We start from the raw sequence: 16350 nt of genomic DNA, 5'->3' as shown, positions 1-16350 counted from the left end.
ACATCTCTTACCTTCCTTTGCAATGAGAGATGCTTTGGCTCTTTGACTCTATCACAGGAAGGACAGGGCTCTCCTTTAGAGACAATGAAAAAAACAGTGATCTTTCTTGGTATGAGCTTTTCTGAGTGTGAAGTTGATATATAAAAGGTCTGTGGAAAAAGTCAGAAAACTGGGTCAGCCATAGTCGTAGAAAAATGATCTTTTTGTTTCTCTTGACATTTCTGGTACAACACCCTCTTTCCTTTAGCACCGTCATCAAATTCTTACACCTGAGTTGGCCCAGAAGCCAAGAACATTCCGATTCTTGGAATTTCCTTCTTCCTCTGGCTCCTTCTTCCTTCCAACCCTTCCACGTAAGCTTCTTTTAGATCCAGAACCCCTTTGGGGCCATCCACTGTTGCCCACCACTAGCTGGTCTTCGAGGCTGTTCCCCAGGCGGCAGTCCTTTGCCCACCCCAGAGAAGAGAGTGGCTGAGGGCTACATGGGGAGAGGGGCTTTATACAGGCCAGGTGGGAAGTGAGAGAGAACAAGAACCATTTCTGCTGAATAAAGCAAGGTGGAGAGTCACCTGGGATTGTGGTGCTTTTGTCTGGAACTGCTTTGAGCACCCTGCCTTCTAGAACCAGAATTTACTGGTTCGGGTCTCGAATAGTATGCATATCTAAGGTTATGGATTTGATTTTTATTCCTGAAAAACAGTACCAGAGATTGTGAGTAGTGAACATACCTCAGTTCACCAGCCTTGAATCCCCACTTTGCCCATTGGGCTCAAGCAATATGTATTTCTCTCATTAGTTTTTCACTCCAACTCATTGACCCATTCGTAAGGGAACATTGATAACTAACCACACCACTCTGGGGTCAGACTCCATTGGGGCCAAATTTCTGTTCAGTTGTTTGCAATCTGAACAAGTTACTAAACTTCTCCAATTTCATTTTGCCCACCAGTAAAATGGGGATCATAAAAGTTATCTTACATAGGATTGATATGAGGAATAAGAAGGGATTCAATGAAAGTTCATTAGTAGTAGTAGTAGTATTAGTATTGATAACCATCTCTTCTGCACCCTTTCACTGGTGGGCCCATGACATCAGCAATGCCCAGGTGGCATGGATCTCTGCTGTGTTGGGCACCAGCTGGGCCAATGGTGAGGACAGTGAAAGGGTGCTGATGATGGGGTGAGGCAGGAAGCACCCAGGAGCAGCAGCTTTGTGTCAGGAAGGGTATGGAGATGGCAGGAGTCTTGAGGAAAATTCAAAGGGGTTGTGCCCACCTCTGTGGAGCCTGTCTGAGTGAGAAGGGCGAACTGCAGCAGTGACCAAGGATCTGCCTGACTATAGGGGGTTTAGGGATTCAGTTGGCCAGCCAGCCTATGGGAAATGGGGGTGAGGGACAGTTCTAGACAAGGGACTTGTCCCTGTGCCACCTCTGATAGGGAAGATGACCAAACATCAGTGGTTGAATTCAGGTTTTGCACGGGAGAGGGTATGAGCCCACATATAGGACTGATGATTGAGTCTACTTCGAGCAACACATATAAAATGTGATTGATGTGGTAGGATTATCTTGTGGATTAGCACTTATACTATATAATTATATATAAACATAAACAAACATAGCCTTGTTTCTGACTCCATAAACATGACACCTTTAGCATGGATCTATGGTTTGTACACTCTTCGTGTCACCTACTGACTTTAGGTCACCTGAGGAGCCTTAAAATTACGGATCTGGGTCCCATCCCCAGTGACTGCCTCAATTGGTTTGGCGGGTGCCCAGGCATTGGTATTTTTTGAAAGCTCCCAAGTGATTTTAACGTATGGCCAGGATGAAGAGTCATTGTGCTATAGGGTTGGGCTCCTAATTGGAAACAGTTTGCACCATCAGGCAATACAGATTCTGATAGCAGTTAAGCTCCCCTCCTAGATTTTCTGATACAAGATGAGTCATGTTTACAAGTTTGTATCAGCAGGAGAACTACTTTCCTGACCTTGTTTTTTTCTTTGACTATTCTGACTCCAGAGTCCTTTGGAAATCCCACTGGGAGATGATTTAGACCAGGGATGCGTAACTTGTTCTGTAAAGGGCCAGACAGTAAATCTTTCCTGTTTCACAGGCCATATGGCCCCTGCCGTGACTACTCAGCTGTGCCTCTGTAGCACAAATGCAGCCATACACAATGTGTAAATGCGTGGGCAGGCCATAGTTTCCCTGATTTAGATGATGGGGTCCTGGACATCAAGCTGATGCCTTAACTGGATGAGACTTTGGGAGCCCTTGGGTGGGTATATGTGTATTTTGCATAAGTGAGGAAGAGAAATAAGGCAGACTATGACAGATTAAAAATAAATGCAAATTCCTTGACATTTCCCTCACTGAAAGATGGCATTTATGTGCACTCTTCTTGAGTCAGTGCAGGTTCTGTGATTGATCAATAGAATATGACAGAAATGAAGGACTGCCAGTTTCTGAGTCCAGGCCTTCAAAGACCAGCAACTTCCACAGTTCTTCCACTCTTCTGGAGGTCAGGATACTTGATCTAGATCTTGGAACCCCGCTGCCATTCTTACTATTGCCTCATCAAGAGCAATAAAATGGGAGTGGATTGATGTGAAATAATGAAAGTAACAATTAGTCCATAGCTCCTTGGTAGAGCAGATTAAATATATTGCAAATTATTTGACGTTCTTCTCCATGAGAGGGATGGTCAGTGTTTCCTCCCCTTGACTCTGGGTGGGCTCTGTGATTGCTTAACCAATATTTACTAGAATGAAGTAGAATTTTGCCATTCCTGGCCACTCCCAGGTCTTAAGGATGGGCAACTTTTTTTTTTAATTGAGATATAATTGATACATAATACCGTGTAAATGTACAATGTGTTTGATACATTTATATTTTATAGTATAATTACTGCAGTATTTAGCTAACACTCCTTTATCATATCACATAATCATAATTTCTTTTTTTTATATTGGGAGCAGTTAGGATCTGGTCTGTTAGCAACTTTCAAGTTTATAATATAGTATTGTTGATTATAATCACTATGTTGTACAAGTTTCTAGAACTTGATTATCTATGAGTTGCAAATTTGTCCCCTTAAATAACATCTCCCCAGTTTCCCCACTGGTAACCATTCTACTCTTTGTTTTTGCAAGTTCAGGTTTTTGGTTTTTCAGATTCTACATGCAAGAGATATCATATAGTATTTGTTCTGTCTGACTTATCTCACTTAGCATAATGCCCTCAGTGTCCATCCATGTTGTTGCAAATGGCAAGTTTTCCATCTTTCTCATGGTTGAATACTATTCCATTGTATATGTATACCACATCTTCTTAATTCACTCATCCATTTACAGGCATTCAGGTTACTTCCATATCTTAGCCATTGTGAATAATGCTGCAATGAACATGGGTGTGTCTCTTCAAGATCCTGATTTCAGTTCCTTCAGATACATACCCAGGAGTGGGATTTGGTTTTTACTTTTTTTAAGGAACCACCATACTGTTTTCCATAATGGCTGTGCCATTTTACATTCCCAACAATAGTGTAAAAGTGTTCCCTTTTCTCCACATTCACACTAACTTGTTATCTCCCGTCTTTTTGATAAAAGAGGACTGGTAGCTTTTACGTCATGTTTCCTAAAATATGTATTCTTGCACACCAGTGGGAAATTGTAAGACCTCAGAGAGATTTCGGGCATGCCTGAAACGTCCTTTAAGAACCAGAAGCCTCACAGGTAACACAAGGTAGAGAAAACTGTCTTGAAAAGAAATGTAGGTGTGTTTTTCCCCTAATGGAATTGATTCTAAATTGAGAATGCAAAACATTTTTAAAAGAATTAAAGTAGATTGGACTGAAAGGGACAGAGAAGTAAAAAATAAAGAGGGGCCTTAACATATAAAATGTTATATAAATGTTATATCTATATATCTATATACTAAATATATAATATAATATATAAATATAATAAATAATATATAAATTATATATAATATAATAATATATATAAATACAATAAAAATAATGGCCCCAAAGATTACATCCTAATCCCAGAATTTGTGAATATGTTACTTTACGTGGCAAAAAGGGTCTGCAGGTGTGATTAGGTTAAGGGTGGCTCAGTGGGTTAAACGTCTGACTCTTGGCTCAGGTCATGATCTTACAGTTTGTGAGTTCAAGCCCTGTGTCGGGCTCTGCACTGACAGTGCGGAGCCTGTTTGGGATTCTGTCTCTCCCTCTCTCTGCCCTTCCCCAACTTGCTTTCTCTCTCAAAATAAATACACTTAAAAAAATAAAAAGACTCAACTAGCTGTTGCTGTCTTTGAAGGTGGAAGGGAGACATGGAACACAGGTGACTCCTAGAAGCTGGAAAAGGCAAGGCAACGATTCTCCCCTAGAGCCTCCAGAGAGAGCATGCCAACATCTTGATTTTGGCCCAGTGGGACCTGTTTTCCACCTCTGACCTCCAGAACTGTAAGATCATGTTTGAGTTGTTTAAGTTGTGAAGTTTGTGGTGCTTCTTTTACAGCAGTGATAGGAAACTAACACAGACCTCCAGCTGTCAATGGACAGGAAGGAAGCAGGCTGAGAAAACTGCTCTGCTGCAAACATGGGCTGTTCCATACGGAAAAGGAAAGATGACTCAGAGGGTAGAACTGATAGTCTAGGGCTAGAACCTGCTCCTGGGGCACAGGGCGGGTCCCTAGTCAAGGAATTGGTGATATGTTCCCAGCTGGACTTCCGAACTGCTATGAACCAGGGAATGCTATATATGTCTAGACGGTCTCCTTTTAACAGGAAGATCTCATGTGGCCACTCTATGCCTATTCACCATTGCATGTTGGGTCAGTGTGGACAGATAACTTGTCTCTTTAGTTCACAGGTCTTCAGATTGGGAGAAACCTCCCAGTAAGTCATGTCTGTATCTAGACCTGTTTTTGAACGACAGAGAGAGACAGAGTGCGAGTGGGGGAGGGGCAGAGAGAGAGGGAGACACAGAATCCAAAGCAGGCTCCAGGCTCTGGAGCTGTCAGCACAGAGCCCGACTTGGGGCTCGAACTCCCGAACCACGAGGTCATGACCTGAGCTGAAGTCGGATGCTTAACCGACTGAGCTACCTAGGCACCCCAGTCTGAAATGATAAATTGAAGTTAATATTCTATTGGTAGTTATTATTTGAGAATGGAAGCTTTTCATTTGGCTCCATTGGTCTCAAACAGTAACAGTTTTCACACAGGCTGTGTGAGGGATTTGCCTTTAACTGTTAACTGCATCATTTTGTGACTAGCTCCAGTTGTTGCCAAGCTCACAAAATCATTGTTTCTTATTTTGCATTTGTAGACACTTTGGGAATCTCCATTCACTTGCAAGGCGTCCCCATAGTTTGTTTCCTGCTCTTGGTGGTATCTCTTTCATGCACACTAAGGAAGATAATTATTTGGAGCATGAATCCAAATATGAGATCATTGTTACTGTGTCTCCTATAAAACAAGGTACCGGGCCCAAACCGGAGTTGTTCATTCTAAGCCCCAGGTCACCAAACTGAGGCTCAATTACAGTCTCAACTCTCCCTGAAATGGAATCTGAAACCAGGGGTGAAAAAAACCCAGTCAGTCGGGAGTCACCTGATCAGCAGTGGCTAGCTAATCCGCCTGAGACCCCCACGGTCCCCTCTGGGAAAGTAACCTTGCAGCAATCAATAACCAACCTGATTTTCTGCCAACTTTGATTTCCCTGTTTCCACTCCCTTCTGCCCATGAAAGTCTTTCATTTTGCACAGCTCCTCAGAGCCCCTTTCTATCTGCGGGATTGGATGCTGTTTGATTTGAAGTAATTTCTGCTCAAATAAATTCTCAGTTTATCTTTTAACATGTTGTAGATTTGATGGCAGTTTTATCCCTACAAATCCCTACAGTCATTTTGATCTGAGTGACTTGTGAATCAGATACCCTTCTAGTTTTCATTAAAATTTCACACACCCTTTCCCTGAGAAAATAAGTAACTCATGAAAATCAGGTGTTTCATTTTAAGGAGGCTGTAGGCCTTTATGACCTTACACAGTCAAATTGTCATAATATTTTGTTACCCTACATCTTAAAAAAGTGTATTTATTGATTTGGCCGGGGTGGGGGGGTGGAGAGGGAGAGAGAGAGAGAGAGAGAGAGAACACAAGCAGGGGAGGGGCAGAGAGAGAGAATCCCAAGCAGGCTCCACACTGTCAGTGCAGAGCCCAGTGCAGGGCTTGAACCCATGAACTGTGAGATCATTACCTGAGCCGAAATCACGAGTCGTAAGCTTGACCAACTGAGCCACCCAGGTGCCTCTGTTACCTACATTTTAAAGAGTGTCATGTATTCGGTAACTAAAGATCTGAATATTTTGCCAAAAAAGGCTTCAGTTATATAAAAGCAAACTATTTAAAACACTAATTTGCTGGAAGGTATAAACAACAAAGGTCCACTTTGATTAACTAAATTTAATGTTGTTAAATTATTTTTTATTTTTTGAAAATTCATTTCATTATGAAATTCCATCAGTCAGAATTTGGTAAATTAGCAATGCAAGTGGACAATAAATTTACATGTATGTGTGAACTGGGTTGCAAGGTAAAATGGATTTCCAAACGGCCTGCAGTAAAAAAGAAGTTTGAAAGCAGGATTCTAAGCTTTCTGCAAAGTTCTTGCCTTCAGGCGCCACGCTGAATTCAGAGCTCCAGCAGCCCGCCTCCCGGGATGTGGTCTCCAGAGGCTTGGCCATTCGATGGCATTCAATGTCAGGGTGCCCTCTGCTGGTCCCAGGAGGCACAGCTGACCACTCAACCAGAGCCTAGCTCCAAGTCTTTGAAAGCTGAAAACGGTGGATTCCTTGGCAGCCAGGCCCTCTCTGTGGCAGCATCCAGGGACAGAGGATGTCACTTGAAGGGGTTTGTGATGAACCAAACACTTGCATTCATAAAGTTATGGTGAGCGAGGTGGTGAACTGAGTCAGCTCATAACAGGTCGTAGGGTCTCACTACGAAGCTTGGACTTGCTGGGTGGATATTGAAGAAGGTTTTCCTAGGGGGAGCTGTGTGATCGGGTCTGAGTTTTAGAGAGATTTCTTTTTTTTTTTTTTAACATTTTATTTATGCATTTTTTAATGTTTATTTATTTTTGAGAGAGAGAGAGAGAGAGAGAGAGAGAGAGGGAGACAGAGATTCCAAAGAAGGCTCCATGCTGACACCAGAGAGCCCCATGTGGGGCTTGAACCCAGGAACCATGAGATAGATCATGACCTGAGTCGAAGTCAGGCGCTTCACCAACTGAGCCCCCCAGGCCCCCCCGAGAGATTTCTTGACCAAAGTGAGGTGGACAGCCTGGAGTGGGAGTGCCTGGAAGTAGGTGGGCAGTTATGGGCTGAGCCAGGAACCCAGGGGGGTGTGTCCTGTGTCTTCACAGGAGACTGTTCTGTCTGTGAGACTGATCTCGTGGGCTGCTTCAGTGGTCTCTTGTCCTCTGTCTCCTGCTTAGGCTGAGGCAATGGGAAATCAGACGGAGGAGGAGAGTTTAGTTAGAGTACACCCCTCCCTGACATTTGCTTTCCCTCCCTGCTTTCCATTCTGATAGAGAAGCCACAGCTTCAGCTCTGGGTGTACCAGTCACTGGCAGGTCCCCCTGCCCCTTCTCCTCCTGGGGGCATGGGGATAGGGGATTCCAGCTGTTGGCAGCTCCCCCCTCCTGTGATTCACCATCTCCTGTTGCTTTCTCTAAACCTGCCTGCACTCTTGTAAATACTCCCTTGCTTATGTTCTCCCCAGTGTACAACTTCTGAGTGTACTTCTATCCCTTGCCAGGTCCTGAGCCATGCCAGAGAGTTTGAACTTTATTGTTCAGGCAGTGGGGAGTCATTGAAGGTTTTAGAGAGGACAGTAGCAAGAGCAGAGGTGTACTGGGGAGAATCTGAAGTGAGCAGGACCGCCCAATCGGCGAGGTTTGACGCAAGTAAACCGAGCCCCCGAGCCCGACGTGGTTGGGTCAGGGAACAGGAGAGGGAAGCTGAGGCATTAGATGATTATGCCAGTTGCACATATTATTTGGTAATTAACTTCAAAAACCTGTACATTTAAGGTTGGGGTTTTTAGGGTTGAAAAAATGAGTATGTCAAAAGTGTTACAATAAGATGTTGTGCTTTGCCTTGGCTCTCAGCCCCTGCCCCTTCCACGCAGGCTGGACCAAGTGGCCGCCCCTCCACTGATGTGGTACCTCAGTCTTTCTGGCACCCAAGCTGCATCTTTAGACTAGTGTCCAACCAGAACATACTGAATGGTGAGCCACAAATATGGCCACACATGGAATTAAAAATTTTCTAGCAGCCATGTTAACAAAAGTAAAAAGACATAGGTGAAACTCAAAATATGCAAAGATCTCCTAACATTCAATAATGTGAGCGGAAACAACCCAATTAAAAACAGGCCAAAAATCTGAACAGACACCTCACAAAGAAGACATACGGGTGGCAAATAGGTATATGAAAAGATATTCCACCATCATATGTCATTAGGGGATTGCATATTAAAACAACAGAGATTATTCCGCACCTATGGAAATGGCCAGGATCTGGAACACTGACAACACCAAATGCTGGTGGGGATGTGGAACAGCAGGAATCATTGCTGGTGGGAGTACACAATGGTACAGCCTCTTTGGAAGACAGTCTGGCAGTTTGCTCTTTGTTCTGTCTTGTTTTCTTTTTCTACAAAGCTAAATGCAGAGTCTGACCATATGATCCAGCAATTGCATTCTACACAAAATTTACACATGAATGTTTATAGTAGTTTTTAGGGTTTCAGAATATCATATCCCTCCCACCCCCCCCACCCCCTCCCACCAATATCATCCAAGATGTTGTATTTATACCTTGTGAACATTTTAGAAATTCAATTGTTTAAGAAAATAAATTTGTTACCATTTTTTTAAGTTTATTTATTTATTTTGAGGGGGAGAGGGGCAGAGAGAGAGAGAGAGAGGGAGAGAGAGAGAATCCCAAGCAAGCTCTATGCTGGATCTCATGAACCGAGAGATCATGCCCTGAGCTGAAATCAAGAGTGGAATGCTTAACCGACTGAGCCACCCAGGCACCCCGTTACCAAAATTTTAATTTATTAAGTATTTCACATTATTTGTTTTGAAACATCCCTAAACATAAAGGTAACCTAAAGTTTGAAAAATTAATTCTCTGGAGCCAGAAGGCCTTTATGTATTTATATATAAATAGAGTAATACTTTACAGAGATTTGTTTTCTGGACAGCATAATAGATAATTTTAATTAAAACTGAAAAGTCTCATATTGACAAGACAAATGTTTGTTTTGTTTGGGGAAAAGCAAACAAGAAACTATGTTTAAATCACCGATTAGGCTGTATGCTAGAGAACACCTCAGTTTGGATTTGCCCAACCTGGTAATTTTCCTTTTCATTAGTCTAAACACCTTATTTGCATGGAAAAATTATCAAAGAATCAACTACCCTACGAGTTTACCATAATACATGCATTGTACTCTTCTCTTTAACTTTTTATTAGAAATAATAATAGAAAAAGTTGAAAAAATGTGCAGGGAATTTACACATTCCATTCATCTAGCTTCCTCTAATGGCAGCAATTTAAATAACCATCATTGTCAGCCTAGCCAGGGTAGCTACCCGTGAGTTCTTCAAGAGACTAGAAGCCCCTCGCCAACACATTGGCTATTGGTCCCTCAGGTCATCCTTGGGGGCGGGGGTGATTAATGGGCAGCTAGCTAGGTTAAACACAATAGATGTGTTCCAACATCCCCAGCATGTCCCTGAGCCTCTGGTACAGCAGCGGCTCCACCTGAGCTTCATATGTATGTAGAACATCAGCACACTGGGGCAATGACTAATTCACCTTAGGGTTTCTAGAAATGAAATAGTTGGAGATCCTTCTGAGGTGCTGCTTCACATATACGAGAAAAAATATCTAGGTGTGGCAGGCGGAAAACCTAACCTGAATTGCTTATAGTGAGGATTCATTCTTACCCACTTTCCAGATTTAAGGAAGATCACACACCTGAAGCCCTTTGAGGCAAAGGCCAGGTCCCTTTGAAGAAGAATTTTGCAGGGTGTGTTGTAGACCGAGTAGTTCCCATCCCACCCCCATTCATATGTTGAATCTCTAACTCTCAAAGTGACTATTTTTGGAGATAGGGCTTTTAAAGGAGTGATTAAGGTTAAATGAAGTCATTACTAGTGGGGCCCTAATCTAAGTATGACTGCTGTCCTTGTAAGAAAAGGAAGAGGCACCAGGGATGCGAATGCACAGAGGCAAGGCCATGAGGGGTCACAAGCCAGAAGGAAAGAAGCCCCAGGAGAAACCAAAGCTGCCCCAACCTTGATCTTGGACTTCCAGCCTCCGGAACTGTGAGAAACAAATTTTTGTTTTTGAGCCGCCTACTGTGTGGTATTTTGTTACGGCAGCCCAAGCAGACTGATACAAGGTGACAGGTAAACAAGTAGGACTCTTCCTTCCCCTAAGCCTTCCCCAGAGACACTTGTGGCCATTTATCAGAGGACTGTGCGCTGGGAACACAGAAGGACTTTCCAGGGGTTTCAAATATTGGCTCCATACGGATGCTGATCCCCAGAGATGCAAAACGCTGCTGTGGTCCGTCAAGCCACATAGAAGATTATAAAGGCCAGGAGACAGATGGACTTTGGATCTATGTCTGTCTGAAGACCCAGCCTTAGATTATTTTCTCAGGCTTAGAATTTATCTAATTTAAATCAATAAATGTAGTGATTGGCAGCAGGCCCATTTTGGGTTCCTTCTCATAGAGTGAAGGTTACTATGAAGAAAATGCAAAGGGGAAGCCTGAGGATTCTTTCTCACCCCTGCCAAGATAATAAACTAAAAACCCCAAAGCAATACTACATACCTGGTGGAATTACTAGAATCAGTGCCATCATCAAAGACTTGAAAGTTGCAAGGGTATTAATTTCGCATCCCCATTTAACTTGCCTTTTTGGCTGATACAAATACTGCACAGGTTGCAGAGAATGCCAGTAGATCATCATAAACTTAACCGGCTTGTAAAGCCAATTGAAGCTGCAGATCGGCACGTAATGTCCTTACTGGAGCAAATAAACACAGCCCCTGAGATCTAGTATACAGCTAGTGACCTGGAAAATGTTTTTTAAACCCCATAGCTAAGAGCAACAATGACCAGAAGCAGTTTGCCTTTACATGCAAGACTGTATTGCCTCACGTCTGTACCAACTCTCTAATTCCTTATCATAGTAAGACCTGGGGACCTGGTGCTGGTCCATTATATTGATGACATTAAGTGTATCTGGTAAGCTAGAAATAGCAAACACACTAGATGCCTTAGAAAGGTAAATGCATGCTAGTGAAATGCAGTCAGAGGTCTGCTATACTGATGAAATTTCCAGGGGTCCAGTAGTCTAAGACATCTCAGAATGTCCCCTAGAAAGTTATAGACAAGTTGTTGGACCTTGTATTTCCCAGCGTGAAAACAAACGAACAGACAAAACCCCAAATGCTTAATGGGCCTCTTTGGATTTTAGGGTTAACACATTCCTTGTCTGGGCATGTTGTTTCAGTCCACATACCAAGTAACTCATAAAGCTGCTAGTTTTAATGGGTCCTAGAGCCAGAAAAGATTATGCCGAACGTCTAGGCTTGGATGCAAGTTTATTTGCCCCTTGGGCCTTAAGAATTAAAAAAGCCCAGGGGCGCCTGGGTGGCTCAGTTGGATACACATCCAACTCTTGATTTTGGCTCAGGTCATGATCTCATGGTTCACGGTTTGAGCCCCCCATTGGGCTCTGCACTGACAGTGTGGAACCTGCTTGGTATTGTCCTCTCTCTATCCCTTTCCCTCTGTCCCTCCTGTGCGTTCTTTCTCCACCCCCCCCCCCCCAAATAAGTAAAATAAGCCTAAAAAAGAACAGACCCACTGGTTTTAGAAGTGTTTGTGGCAGATACAGGTGCTGCATGGAGCTCTTACAAGCCCCAGGCTCAAGGATTACAGGGAACATCCCTGGGGTTTTAGAGTAAGGCCAAGTCCTCTTCTGCTTTGCTGAAAATCAGCTCCTGAATTGCTGTTTGTTCATTACAGAGTCTGAATTCCTAACTGAGACATGAAATGACTATCCAACTTAACTGCCCACCATGAGCTTGGAATGACCTGATCGGCCAAACCATAAAATTGGACAGGCACAGGGATATTCTATTTAAAGAACAATAGTACATAGGAGACCAGGCCCAAGCATATCTGAAAGGCAGAAGTAAACTTCATAAACTGGTAGCTCAGACTCCCACAGTATTTGCTCCTACAGCTTTTCCAACTATTTCTTAGTTCACAGCAGAATCTTGTGGGTGAGATCTAAACATCAAGGAGAAAAAGTGTAGGCCTGATTGGATGTATGTATGGGTCTGCATAGTATGCTGGCCCCAGCCAGAAATAGGGGGCTATTGTCATTTCACGATAGCCCCTTCAAGTTGCCCTGAAAAATAATGATGAAGGGAAATCCTCCCACTGGGCAGAAATTGAGATGGCATATTTGGTTATTCATTTCATGTCGGAGGAGATCTATGATACAGATCTACATCAATCTGTGGGCTAATGAGTTGGCTAGCTGGGCAGGGACTTGGAAAGAAAACGATTAGAAAACTGACTGCAAGGAGGTTTGGAGAGTGCCATGCAGATGAACTTCTCAGAATGGACATGGAATGTGAAGATATTTGTGTTCCAAATAAGGGCCTACCAAAAGGAATCTACTGGAGAGGATGCTGTCAATAAATCAGAGGTCAAGATGTCCCACCCTGTGGATGTCAATCTTCCCCCAGGCACTTGCCTACTCAGTGGGTCCATGTACAAAGTGACCATGGTGGCAGATATGGAGGTTATGCCTGGACTCAGCAGGTTGATTTCCTTTCAACAAGTTTGATTTGGTTATTGCCACTGCACAGTGCCCAAACCACCATCAGCATAGATCAACAGAAAACCCCTGGTATGGTGCCATTTCCTGGTGAAACCACCCAGTTCCCTATTGGCAGATTGTTTATACTGGACTCTTCCATTATGAAGTCAAAGCTTTCTTCTTGGATACCTATACATTTTGTGTACTGGTTTGTCTTCTCAACTCATAGTACTTTTGCCAGGAACGCCATTTGTAGACTTACTGAATGACTTTATCTATGTCCCATACAGCATCACTTCTGACTAGGAGTTACATTTTTCAGTAAAGAAATTATGGCAACAACTCACACTCAGGTAATAATAATTCATTAGCTTTGCCATGTGCAGCTCTCTTGATAGAATAGTGGGATGGTCTTTTGAAGAGTCAAATGTGGTGCCGGCTAAAATACAACACTCTGAGAGTTCTGTCTTGCTGCAAGCAGTGTATTCCTTAAGCCACTGGTTTGTAAATGTTGCTATCTTCCTCATGACGGAAATGCAGAGGTTCAAGAACCAAAGGGTGTAATGGGGGAGAGAGCTCCTCTTACTGTTAAACCAAATGACATACTGTAGGAGCTTTTTCTTCTTCTTCTGGGACCTAAGCCTCCATGGAAAGGAGGTTCTAATGCCCAGGAATGAAAGAAATGCTTCCCTTAGGGAATATAGTCAGGATCTGAGGAATTGGAGGTTGGGATGCCTGATAGCCATCTGGCCCCTCATGTCAGTGAATAAACAGGTAGAAAGGAGGGATCTTACTGCTCGGGGTGATTGATGCTGCCTATTCAGGGAAAACTAGGTTGTTGCTACTCAGTGGAGGTAAATAGGACTGTGTCTGGAACCCAAGGGATTCCCTAGAGCAGGTCTTATTACTTCTCTGCCCAGTAGTTTCGGACAATTGAAAACTGTAGCACCCAATAAAGAAAAGCACCAAGGACTCAGAGTCCACAGAAGCAAAGATGTGATTCCCACTCCAGGTGAAGAAGAAGAGCATCAGGCTGAGGTACCCGTAGAGACAAGGGGAACATGTGATAGTTAGTGGAAGAAGGCAGCCATGGTTATCAAACTAGAGACCTTGTGAGGAGCTATAGAATCAAGTAGTCTCTCAATTAACTGCTTAATTGTTTCCTCCTCACTCCTGCCTTTTCCTCCAACCACCGCACGTGAGTAAAAAGTTTCAGTTGGGATTATGACCACATTGACCTAACTTGTGATCATTCAGAAGCTAATATTTTTTTATATTTTTCTTGGGATAGGGAACAGAGAGTTCTCACCCATGGAGGAAGAGCATGGACCTGAGGGGCAAAAGGCTTAGACTATGCTGGATGACTTCCAGTGACCCTTCAAGATCCACTGGAAAGAAATTGGAGGGTGGGAAGAGAGTGAGGTCAGGGTATTCCTGATTCCTTCTCTCTGGGGTCACCCCAGTCTATTTTTCTTGAGGAGGGTCATGGCTCCTATTACGTTGTCATTTCCACAAAGCTCTCTCTGTGGGTTCTGGTAACCTTTTCCTCCTCTTGTCCATTCAGGCCAATGGGTAGGAAGGGGTGTATCCTATCGTTACTAGCCCTGGGGTTGGGTGCTATGCCTTGGGATTTCCCTATACTCTGCCCATATCTTTACAAATAGCTCCTTTATTACATTTAACTCAAATTGCCAAATTCTGAATGTGTCATATGTTTCTTGTTAGGACCTGATTGGCACAGCATGCCTCCCAAGTTCGCCCAAGCGGACTTGAAAGACTTTGATGTGGGAGAGACGTTCTCTCTCTTGAAAAGATGTAAATGACTGAGCATACAGTTCTGATTCTCACAGAAAATTACCTTACAGACATGAGGGAACCTGGCCTTAGTAATGAACGTCAGTTCAGAGAGAACTAAATACATGCTGATCCTTGCTGACATTGTGGAATTATCGTATCAGCCATTCTGATCCTGTACTACTTCTAGACTGCCAATGACGGGATTGAGTAAATATTTTGATCACTTTGAATTGGATTTTTCCAGCTTTTGAAGCTGAAAGTAAATTTATTTTTTTTTTCAACGTTTATTTATTTTTGGGACAGAGAGAGACAGAGCATGAACAGGGGAGGGGCAGAGAGAGAGGGAGACACAGAATCGGAAACAGGCTCCAGGCTCTGAGCCATCAGCCCAGAGCCCGACGCGGGGCTCGAACTCCTGGACCGCGAGATCGTGACCTGGCTGAAGTCGGACGCTTAACCGACTGCGCCACCCAGGCGCCCCAAAGCTGAAAGTAAATTTAACTGATTGGTTCTTGTGAGTAGAATTGAGGAGTCAAGGGGTACACACATTAATTTTTTTCATAGCTCCTGCAAAATTGCCTTCCAAAAAGGCTGTTAATTCTCACATTCATCCATACAGTGAGTGAATCTGTTTCTTCACCGCCATTGCCATCTTTAAAAAAAAAAAAAAAAAGTTTATTTCTCCTGAAAGAGAGAGAAAGAGAGAGAGAGAGAGAGAGAGAGAGAGAGAGAGAGGAGAGACAGAGTGCACATGTGTGAGTAGGAAAGAGTCAGAGATAGAGACAGAGAGAGAATTCCAAGCAGGCTCTGTGCCGTCAGTCCAGAGCCTGATGCGAGGCTCGATCCCACCAACCATGAGATCATTACCTGAGCCAAAATCAACAATCAGACGCTTAACTCTGAGCCACCCTCGTGCCCCACCTACCACCTTTTTAATTTGTGCCTTCCTGTTGGGTGGAAATGGAATCTCATTGTTGCTTTGATTCTCATTTTGCTAATTACTAGTATGGTTAACTATAATTACGTTTATTTGTTGGATATTTATATTTTCTTCTCAGTGAAATGCTTTTTACATCTGTAGTTTATTTTCCTATAAAATTACTTGCATTTTAAAATTGGTTAGTAGGAACTATTTAAAAACTTTGAATATAAGGTATTAGCTTATTGGATGCATTGCACATATTTTCTCCCACATACTTTTTCTTTTAACTTTCACCTATGTGTTTTGTCAGGTTTGTCCAAAATTCTAAAATTTTGGTGATGTTCAATTTACCATCTTTTGTTTCAAGACTGTTGCATTTTGTGTGATGTGGATCATTGGGCTAAAAGTTCTCTGTCACTTGGCTCTTTGTCCAGGAATTTCAAACTTTAGGCATTTAACCTAAACTTTTCCTTCAATGTTTTACCGCAAGCTGCCTGATGAGGCTTTAGGTGTTTGTTTCTTATTTTGTGGTTGCACATGAATGTACAATTTGATCAATAGATGTTTTAAATTCAGAGAAATATACCTTGATGTTGGTCCTTTAGAGTTGGGCTCTTTTGTCTTGATGCCTTTAATATTTCTATTTATTTCTATTTATTATTTGGTGAGGCGTGTGGAGGTAATTTTTGC

At 42.9% G+C, this 16350-nt stretch overlaps 1 protein-coding gene across 13 annotated transcripts in view; it reads left to right on the top strand.

Moving 5' to 3' along the window:
• Positions 1-16350, top strand: part of IL36G (interleukin 36 gamma) — a 185476-nt gene that overhangs the window by 131318 nt on the left and 37808 nt on the right. The window lies entirely within an intron of this gene.

Source organism: Felis catus, chromosome A3, assembly GCF_018350175.1.
Source record: "Felis catus isolate Fca126 chromosome A3, F.catus_Fca126_mat1.0, whole genome shotgun sequence".
In the NCBI taxonomy this organism is placed as follows: domain Eukaryota; kingdom Metazoa; phylum Chordata; class Mammalia; order Carnivora; family Felidae; genus Felis; species Felis catus.
The sequence above is the reverse complement of the archived record's forward strand: the minus strand, read 5'-3'. Positions and strand labels throughout refer to the sequence as shown.